Genomic DNA, 10,445 nt, shown 5'->3' on the forward strand with positions numbered 1-10,445 from the left:
AAATAAGTGAGTCAGAGAAAGACAAATACCACATGATTTTGCTCATATGTGGAATTTAAGAAACAAAATAAGGGAGGAAATGGTAAAAAAAAAAAAAAAAGAAACCAACAAACAAACAAACAGGCAAACAAACAAAAAAAAAAAAAAACAGACTCTTGGGATGCCTGGGTGGCTCAGTTGCTTAAGTGTCTGACTCTTGATTTCCACTCAGGTCATGATGTCACAGTTCTTGGCATCAAGCCCAGAGTCTGGCTCCGTGTTGACAGTGCAGAGCATGATTAGGATTCTCTCTCTCCCTCTCTCTCTGCCCCTTCCCCACTCCTGCTCTTTCACAAAATAAATAAAGTGAAAAAAAAAAAAAGCCAGACTGTTAACTATAGAGCACACACTGATGGTTACCAGAGGGATGGTTGGTGGAGGGATGTGTTAAATAGGTGATGGGGATGAAGGAGTGCACCTGTCATGATGAGCATAAGGTGTTGCATGGAAGTGTTGAATCACTATACTGTATGCCAGATTCTAGTATTATCTAATGTTAACTAATTGAAATTAAAATTAAACAAAAAGAACACACATTTATTATCTTACAGTTCTATGGGTAGGAGTCCAACAAGAATTTTATGAGACTAAAATCAAGGTGTCAACCAGGCTGCCTCCCTTCTGGAGCCTCTAAGGGACAATCTGTTTCTTTGCGTTTTCCAGCTTTTACAGGCCCTTTACATTCCTGGCTGGGGGCCCCTTCCTCCATTTTCAGCAGTAGCAACAGCAGGTAGAGACCTCCTTTACTGCCTCCTCCAGTTTTAAGCACCCCCCCAGGGGGCCGCCCAGATAATCCAGGATGATTTCCCTATCTCAAGGTCCTTCACACAAGCACCTCTGCCGAGTCCCTTTTGCTGTATGATGTAACATATTCACAGGTCCTGGGATTAGACTGGGGACCTCCTAGACAAGGGGCATCATTCTGCCAACCACCACACCATCAACTCAGGCGACAACTAATGTTGGATGCCCCCTACCCCCAAATCTTTTCGTTTTTAATTTTTTTTAGTTTAAAATTTCTTATTTATTTTTGAGAGAAACAGAGACAGCACGAGTGGAGAAGGGGCAGCGAGAGACGGAGACAGAGAATCCCAAGCAGGCTCCACACTGTCAGTATAGAGCCAGATGCGGGACTCGAACTCACAAAACCGTGAGATCATGACCTGAGCCGAAAACAAGAGCCCAACACTTAACTAACTGAGCCAGCCAGGCGCCCTTTTCTAATTTCAGCAGTTTAGTAAAAGTCAAACACACCTGAAGGCACAATCGAGACAAAGGCAAATCAGAAACCAGAGCTCGCGGGACAGGGCCATAAAATTGCCCAAGGACTAGTCTCTTCCGAGTAGGTGCTGCTTTGTTTTACCAGACCTGGCTTTTTCCGGACTTTCCTGGCGGATATCTCCTCCAAGGGGAAGCGCGCAGTGATGGAGGAAGGGAAGGCGGAGGCAGAGTGGGGCGCCTGAGACCTGGCTAACCCCTGCTGTGAACTCTGGGGGCGGGGGGAGGAGGGTCTAAGAGAGCAGAAGGAAGGTTTCCATGAGACAGGCCCTCGCCTCAACCCGGGGATCCTGGTGCGCCTCCTCCAAGGCGGCCACGAGGGGGCGCCGCGGCCGCGCCTGCGAACTCACCTGTGCAGAAGCAGGCATGCGGCTGTTCTCAGCCGGCGGGATCCAGCGGGCAGGTGTGGGTTCGAGCGCGCAGAGCTTCCTGACTTTCGGTCCCCCAGCGCGGGTGTCCAGGCCCGGGGGGTGGGGGGACTGGCTTGGGGGCTGAGCCCCTCAGGTGGAGCCATCGCACTGTGTCTCCTTGAAACCAGGCTCTGAGCAGAGAGAGACACAGAGATGTGTGGGCGCTTCTCCCGCTGGGGGACGTCCTCCTGCGTGTCACTCTCAGGCGGGCGCAGCCGGCCGGGTGTTGACCGCCGCGTGGGCGCCCCGACGGGCGGAGGGAGAGGGAAGACGAGCGGTAAGCAAATCAGTGTGGAGGGGAGAAGACGGAGGAGACCCGCAAGGAGAGGAAGGAAGCGGAGGGGGGAGGCGGGAAGAGGAGAAGCGTCCGACCTGAAATCCGAGGTGGGAGGGGAGCTGGGGGCAGGGAGACCGGGTGTGTGGGGCGGGTGGCGGGGCGGGGGTGAGTGAGAGGAGGCCGTTTGCTGCATGAACCGGGGAGGCCTTATGAAATGAGGCAGCGGTGGGCGCGGTTCTCGGCGGTAGAATTCCACGGGCTGTGGAAATTCCAGAGCTGTTGCTTGGATTGACTGAAGACGACGTGTGTGTCGGGTTAGGATGGTTGAGACAGGAGTGGGTGCAGAGGGTTCTGGGGTGCGGGGAGGCAAGTGACCGTGTGTGTACAGTGTGAGGCTGCATTGGGGCGGCGTGAAAGCAAGTCACGCTAATCTGGCGAGAGAGATCATGGTCGGGAACGTACTTTTTTCCAGAGTGAGGCATGTGTGTTCCGCCGAGGACCTACTGACCCTCTGTGATTTTCCTCAAGTATGCGCAGTTCGGCTGCGCTTGTGCTCTCTCGAGGTAACTGGTGTTTAAAACATCAAACGCGTTTTGGTGTTTTGCTGTATCTTTGTTTTGCTTGTCCTTTTAGTTTAAGAGTTTTGCCCCAGCATCTCAGAGATACTTGTGAATAATCACCAAAATGGCCCTTATTTTGTATATTTCGTTTACTTGTTCCTTTTTTATTTGTAGTTTGTGGTTCATTCTTAGTTTTTCTTGTGGTTTATGTGCAAGATAACTTAGAGTAACGTTCCTGATGGAGTTTGGAGTGTATTTAAATGATTCGAGTTAGTTTTTCCCTGGTCTTGGTAAAGGAGATTTTGCGTTTTTGCGTGTTTATTTCTGGGGAGGGGGGCGCTAGCTGGTTGGCTGGCCAATGCGCAGGTGCGAATCAGTTGTAGGTTTGAAAGAAAGGAGCCAAACGTTTGGCGGGTGGGCAGGCTGAAGCACGTCTCAGGATCCCCTCCTACAGCTCCATCCCGGGGTGGAAATGTCATGGTAAAAATGTGGCTTCCACGGGGAGATCTTCCTTGATCATTGGCCCCCATCCGTTCTTTCTTTCGGACATCCATGGTGGGCCCCCTTAGGGCCAGAGCCCTGGCCAGGGTTAGGGTTAGGTCCCAGGGGGCTCCAGGCGCCGAATCCCCACAGTGCAGTGGTCTCCCCGGAGTGCTGAGTGCAGGACGCATGGGAGGTTGCTGGTCAGGCTTTGTCTCCACGCTCAAGGGCCCATCTAGAGTGTGGGTCACGCATAGGTCGGGCCTCATTTTCCTCCTGGCGCAGTCGACGACGCTGCTTTGGAAATGGCCTGGAGATCTTCCCAATTCCACGCGGAATCATCCCGCGCTAGTTTTGGGGGGGAAAAAGATAGACAGACGATGGGGGGGGGGGTGGGGAGGAGGAGAAGAGGCCTGTTGAGTCCTGATGGGGGCCTGGCCTTATGTAAATCAGGCGGTTCTGGGCGGGGCAGTGGAAGTCCCAGAGCTGTTGCATGGATTGTTTTAGGAAGACGTGTGTGTGTGTGGGGTAAGGATGGTTGAGACAGGAGTGGGTTTTGGGGTGCGGGGATGCAAGTGACCGTGTGTGCACAGTGTCAGGCATGTGAAGCTATGGTGGTGGGAGGAAATTAAGGTTTTGCTAGCCAGTCAGGGAAAATATTAAGACCGAAAGTAGTAGTTAGTTTTTCCAGGGCTGGGCTTCTCCGTTGCGTTTTGTTGTGCTAGTTATTTCCTCACTTGGCTGTGTGTTTTGTGACAGAAGTGTGCTGGGTTTGTGCTGTTCTTTAGTTGTCAAAGAGTTGGAGATCAAATTTTGTGCTGTAAAGTTGTTGAATTTGTTTTGTGCTTTATTATTTTTTGACAGCAAAGAAAACAGATCCACCTTTAAGAGGAAAGACAGTGTAACTTTGGTGAAGTTGTTGTGTGTCCTCCTCTTCCCAGGGAAAAGAAGTTAGTTGGGGTTGGGTGTTACCTGTACAACAATCCCCCCAAAAATCTCAAGACAAAACCCAGACTTCCTATCAGGCCACTGCATTCGTGTCGGGCCTTCCTTAAAAGACTTTCAGGAGAATACAATTCAATGAGATTGACACACCTCTAAAGAGACATGGCCACGCGCACACAGGATGAGTTTTCACCATCAGCTCTGGGACAGAAGGTGGTGGGCCCTGTGCTTGCTCTAGGGCTTAAGCAAAACCTGTCCTTACAATGCTGCCTTGATTTGTAAATATATGTTTTAAGGGTTTTCTGGCTTTGTTTTCACTGGGGCTCTGGCTTTCACTCTGTAAAAGTCTCTATTGAGAATTTACATTGATGTTTTCCAACTTTGGTTTTCACTTAGGGGAGCCACACCATTATGGACTCACAGGAACTGGATTTACTCTCTTGTCTGAAACAATAAAACAAAACCACACAAGATATACAAAATGCAGATTTCCAAGATACTGGGCATCAGGCAAAAGAGGACAGCAATTCCACACTTGGAAACACACAGGTGAGCCAAGCCCTACACAACATATGTGCTGCCTCGAGACAGTTTCCAAGCAAGGTGCAGGGAGGGGAAACTGAAGAGGCCAGTGGACTATGTGGAGTTGAGGACACTGAGCTGAGAGTCCACAGGACAATGTGATGGGGAGGGCAGAGCTGTGGAAAATCAATTAGCAAGAGCTGTTGGGGGGGCCCTAAGTATGCAGCACAGTCCTGCCCTGTGCCTCCATGGGAGGCAACTCCAGCAAGTCAGGGGGCAATCTTGTGAAAGGGTTAGAGGGAAAAGAGCCTGTACCTCAGCACTGGAAATACAGCCTGTTGCCAACAGATAGACTGAAAAAAGTAACCCTCCTAACTCACCAGGCAGAACTCAGGGAGGTCTTGCCACAATGTTGGGAACTCCTAATTAGCCCTCTGCTGAGCACTGCTCAGGACCACTGAACAAATCATTAAAGCAACACCAGAAATATCAAACTTTCCAAGTAAATAAATGCATCCCTGAGCAAAGCTCAAAATTAAAGAAAACACAAAAAAATATCCAGCAACCAAACAAGGTAATATTCACACTGGCCATTCCATCCAAGATTTTGAGGTATGCAAAGCAGCGGGAGAAATGACCCTTAATGAGGAGACAGTTCAGTCATCTGAAAATGACCCAAAGCTGACACAGATGGGAGAATCACCAGAGAAAGACATTAAGGTGTTTCTTATAACTGCATTCCATCAGTTCAGAATGTTCAACAGGTAAATGGAAAATGTGAAAAAGACCCAATCTCCTGTTAAGTGATGAAAACCACAATGCCTGAAGAGAAATGTACTGCAAGGGGTTGACAGCAACAGAAAATGCAGAAAAAGAACATTTCATAGGACTTGTTTTGAATCTGCAGACCCCTTTGGTTAGTATTGCCCCCCTCACTCTGTAAAATCTAATCCATAAACACAGGATGTCTTACTGTTTCTTTAGTTTTCTCTAATCTCTTACAGCAGTGTTCTATAGTTTTCACTGTAAAGGTCTTTGCCTCCTTGAATCAGTTCATTTCTAGATATTTTATTGTTTTGAGTGCTATTATAAGTGCAGTTGTTTTCTTAATTTCCTTTTCAGATTGGTCTTTGTTAGTGTAGAGAAACACAACTGAATTTTGTCTATCTTGTCCTCTGCAACTTTACAGAATTAGTTTATTGACTCTAGTATTTTTGTTTGTGAAGTACTCGGGATTTTTCTCTAGATAGGAGGATGCCTTCCACAAATAGAGATAATTTTATTTATTCCTTTCCACACTACTTTTGCTCAACTTCAATTCTAAAATATATTTGGGCTGGGTGTGGAAGCCTACACCTGCCACAGGCCACCCGTGGATTTTTGGGTCAGAGATGAACAGTGACAGGAGGTTGCCTATTTTGGGTCACCTCAGCCTGGGGTCTTGGATAATCACACAGAGCCTGGCCAGGGAATTAGAGACCAGCAGGAGTCCTTGTTCTTTGCAACCACCTCAAAAGGCAAGGACCAAAAGACCCCTTGAGGCCCCTACAGGGAGGGTTTCTGCCCTCCCCCCCGACCTGGGAATGGCCCAGAAGTGAGAAGTCAGAAAAGGGAAGGGGACTGTGGTGGCTGCTGACTCCAGGCCATGGGTGCCCCTGAAAGCTGTGCCTCATTCCACCTTTAGAGAGCTCATTCAAGCAGGGGCCTGGGTCAAGCAATAAAGCAAGCAGTTAAAAATAATGCAGCTGGGAGGTACTGCCAGGACTAGCATCAGCTGACACCTCAGAACTGACAATACTTAGAAACAGGAGGGGGCCAAGACCGATTAAATCCCTTTAAAAAGGGGTGGATTTTTGCAGCAAACTGTCAAACTCTTCAGACATGACCTCTCTATGTTGGACCACTTCTAAAAGGCAGCTGCCTCCAAAGGCTCTGCCCAATTGATCCTCAAACAGAACTGAGATCCTTCACTGCTTGAACATAATAAGCAGTAAGTGCCACGAGCTGTCCTGGACCGGACCAAGGCCAGAAGGACTGCGTGCCCACAGACTGACTTCTACAACTTCTATTACCTTGTTTGTTGTGTGGTTTGTCTTATGTTCTGCTCTGTGTGCTGGGTAAGAAGCCAAGTTTAATCACGTGGTGAAACTGAATTTGGAACCCTGAAAGTGCTTTATAATTGTGATTAACTTTGCTTTATGATCGAATAAAGCTGACATTGTGGAAAGACATAGTTCTCTGTGTGTGCCTTATTAGTGTGCTCATGACACTACCTCACCCTCCTGCTCCTCAGGCAGAAAGGGGAAGCCACCAAGCCCAAAAGGCAGCACCACACACACTTGCATAGGGAGCTCTTTCTCTGTTATAATTTGAATTCAAATCCAAGCTACCAAAGTTCCAAACCCCACACCAGCTCTTCCATGACCACTGCGTCCCCCAATGATCTTCAGTGCTATAATTGAGTCTCAGCACTTGAGATTAGTAGCAGCTAGAATTGAACCAATCTCTCCCTCTCTACCTTCCTTCCTCCCTCTTTCTCTCCTCCTTCCCTCCCTCCTTCACTGTGCCTTTTCTCTGTCCCTTTCTTTCCCTCCCTTGCTCTCTCCCTCTCCCTCCTACTCATGGTTGCCTACCCTCACCTTCTTTCTCCTTTTTAACTTTCCCATTTACTCCTCTCCTTGCCACCAGCACACTCAGACTGAGGCTGCTGCACTGCCATGGGTGGAGTAGGAAACCCACTGTCTTTCCAGGTGAGGCCCTCTAGGTATCTATAGAATTTTTACCTGGTTCTAAACAGCTGCTAGAACAGTTGTTAAGAACAGCCAATTTGAAAGACTTTTCACCGACCCCATTCCAGGGTTCCTTTAGGACTTAAGAGTCTGCAGTAGAGCTCTTAGTACTCTACCCCAGGCCCCATGGCAGACTGTATCCTTCATGGAGCATTTATGGGTGCCTACCTGGTGACAGGCCCTGCTCTGGCCACATGGTGAGCAAACCCTAGGTCCTCGCACCATGAAGCCTCCACTGGAGGCCTGAGGGTGCTGCAGTGGGGGCACAGCTGGTTAGTTCCTTCCCACTAGGGGGCCCATGCACCCCAACTGGGGGAGACTTGCTGTGAACAAAAAATGGATGAAAGCCAACCAAGAGTGGGAAATGTGTGATTTCAGCCTCAGCCTACGGGCTTCATCCGGAGCTCATCTGCTTGCAAGACATCTCAGAGGGCTTGCAAGGTAGGGAGTGCCTTGGGCCCTGGATTTCAGTTCACAGTCCCCAAGTCACTCCCTGAAAATCACCCTGGGGCAGCAGCTGCAAATTGACGACAGTCAGCTATTTGGATTTGTTGCCTGATCAGGTCAAGTACTCTTCCGAATTAGAGAACCCAAGAGACTCTTATTGGAAAAATCACTGCCTAGCTGACCTGTACTGCTCTGGAAATACAGTCCAGTATCTTCCAGCTTTGCCTTCAGGAAAGATATGCTCGTTTATGCAGATTATCCCTTGAGATTAGGCGTATCCCTTATCACCCTAGGCAGTGATCCTATGACTCAGCCTCCCTCACTAGATTATTAACTCCTCCAGAGAAGGGGTTCTCATGTTTACCCAGTCCTGGATGATAAGCTTTGCATTTGAGACATCTGATAAACATTTGCAGAATTACATGTGCCTGCCTTGGTTTTGATGGAACCCATGCTTAGGAGATTACTTCCTGTAATTGAGAGGTTGTGCCTCCCAGGAGAGTGAAGAGAAGGAAAGAAAAGAAGTGGGAGGTGCAGTGGACAGGGATGTGGGGAGACCCCTGTGGATTATTACTGGGCAGCATGCTGCCCCCTTGTGGCCTACCAGCTACAGGACAGCCCATGACATTCCTTGGATCCCAATTCTTATACTTTTGGCTCTCAAGACCCTTTTACACTAAAAAAAATTGACACCACAGAGCTTTTGTTTATGCGGGTTATGTGTATTAATATGTATAATATTAGAAATTTTAAAGTTAAAATACTGATTCACTTAAAGTAGTAATAAACCCATATTAACACATTTTTTAAATGAAAAATACTATTTTTAAAAATTTTTTTTAACGTTTATTTATTTTTGAGACAGAGAGAGACAGAGCTTGAACAGGGTAGAGTCAGAGAGAGAGAGGCAGACACAGAATCTGAAGCAGGCTCCAGGATCCAAGCTGTCAGCACAGAGCCAGACGCAGGGCTCAAACTCACAGACTGTGAGGTCATGACCTGAGCCGAAGTCGGATGCCTAACCGACTGAGCCACCCAGGCGACTCCGAAAAATACTATTTTTTAAAACAAATGGGTGATATCATTTTTTACATTTTTGTATACCTCTTTAATGCATAGGTGAAAGAAGACCCCTGGATTCTCATATCCATTTCTGCATTCGATGTGTTTTCTACGTTGTTTTGGTTGAAGATATGAAGAAAATCCAGCCTCACACAGATGAGTAGTTAGGAAGGGAGGAATATATTAATAGTCTTTAAAAATCAGTGCGGATATTCTTCTTTGATAAGACACCAAAACTTAACAAGTAGAGGTTTCTTAAGGTTAGTTGCAATGTAGAATCTGAAACCTTATCGATGAGTCCTTTGTATTCTGTTACATTAAAATCCATTGTCTATTGTGAAATTTGAATGGGTCTTTTGAATAAAAGGCATCATTTTGTAAGTTCAAATATTGGTCATTGAAAAATATTGATTCACTGAGTTATCCACACCTTCCAAATGCTGACACATTTCAATATTTAATATGTACATATATAAATCAGATAAATTAATGTAATCACTGATCTTATCAGAAAAGTCTTAAAGTATTAGGAGATTTTCAAGCTCATGGTAGCCAACACAAATTTTCCAAAATTCTAATTTTGTTTGAAAGCTCCAATTTCATTATTGCTAACAAATCTCATTGGTTGTTTTCCTTGAAGTAAAAGGTACACTCTTCATTTGAGATACTCCTCCATGGTTTGGCTGTTAATTGTTCTTTTAATATACTTGAAATGGTGCTACATGAAAAAAAGTGGTGTGGCTCGTTCAGCCCACCATGCAGTCACACAAGCACTTTTCCCTGAGACAACCATGTTGAGAGAACATTCAGGAAAAGGAGCTGCTCTGGCCAAGAGAGGTGAGTGTGGCTGTGGAGGATGACTGGACCTGGGTCATTCAGAACCTTAGCATTTAGTCCTAAGTGCACAGAACCAGAGAGGGACAGCCCACATTCTTCCTCCCTCCTGATGCCATCATATAGAATGTGCCCCTTAGCCTTAAGAATTTGCTGCCTGAGTGCTATTTGCTACCTCTGGGCAGCCACTGCCTAGTATTCCCATCCCTCCTTCACCACCCAGGATTCCAATCCCATCCCTGAAGTTCGCAGGGCCCACCTGTAGAAGGGGACCAGTCTCCTCAACTGTGAAACTAGATGAGCCAGAGGTGAGCTTCTCGTTGCAAGAACTTTATTACTAGTCAAGGTGGGGATTGGAGAGGCAAGGAGAAACAGAAGTCAGCAAAGTTTGGGAAACTGATCGGGTCCCTATAGCTAAAGCAGCCCCCTGCTCTCCTTCACACTGCTCCTGGGGCCTTTCTCCCCGGCCCTGGGTCTTGTTGGTTAAATGAGGAGAACAGAATTTGGAAGTGGCTCATTTGTGCCCCCCCCGCCTTGAGGGGGCTTTTCTGGATCCCACAGGCCTGAGGGTAAGACTGCAGTCCCACTAAGGGCCACCTGTCTGGATTTGGGGCATTCCCTCAGAAGGGTCCTTTATGCAGTCTCAGGAGGCTACCCCTTGGGAGGTGAGAGCTGTGCAGGTCTTTGTGGAGATACTCACCTCGTGGGAAGTGAGCTTGGAGTGGGTTAGGGGCCAGGCGTTCTTGGTGGGGGTGGTGGGTGCACGAGCCAAAATAAGTACTAGTGATGATAGCGCATTATG

General features: G+C 47.5%; 1 long non-coding RNA gene across 2 annotated transcripts; it reads left to right on the forward strand.

Annotated features, from left to right (window-relative positions):
- Positions 1-1,449: 1,449 nt before the first annotated feature.
- On the forward strand, positions 1,450-6,736 carry LOC106979795 (uncharacterized). 2 transcript variants are annotated; one of them, XR_008290373.1, is made up of 4 exons: positions 1,450-2,004; positions 2,477-2,567; positions 4,386-4,538; positions 5,264-6,736. It is a non-coding gene; the product is annotated as an uncharacterized LOC106979795 (long non-coding RNA). The 2 variants fall into 2 exon arrangements; XR_008290364.1 differs by lacking the exon at positions 2,477-2,567 and having other exon boundaries at positions 1,475-2,004.
- The last annotated feature ends 3,709 nt before the right edge of the window (positions 6,737-10,445 follow it).

Source organism: Acinonyx jubatus, chromosome A1 (assembly GCF_027475565.1).
Source record: "Acinonyx jubatus isolate Ajub_Pintada_27869175 chromosome A1, VMU_Ajub_asm_v1.0, whole genome shotgun sequence".
Lineage (NCBI taxonomy): Eukaryota > Metazoa > Chordata > Mammalia > Carnivora > Felidae > Acinonyx > Acinonyx jubatus.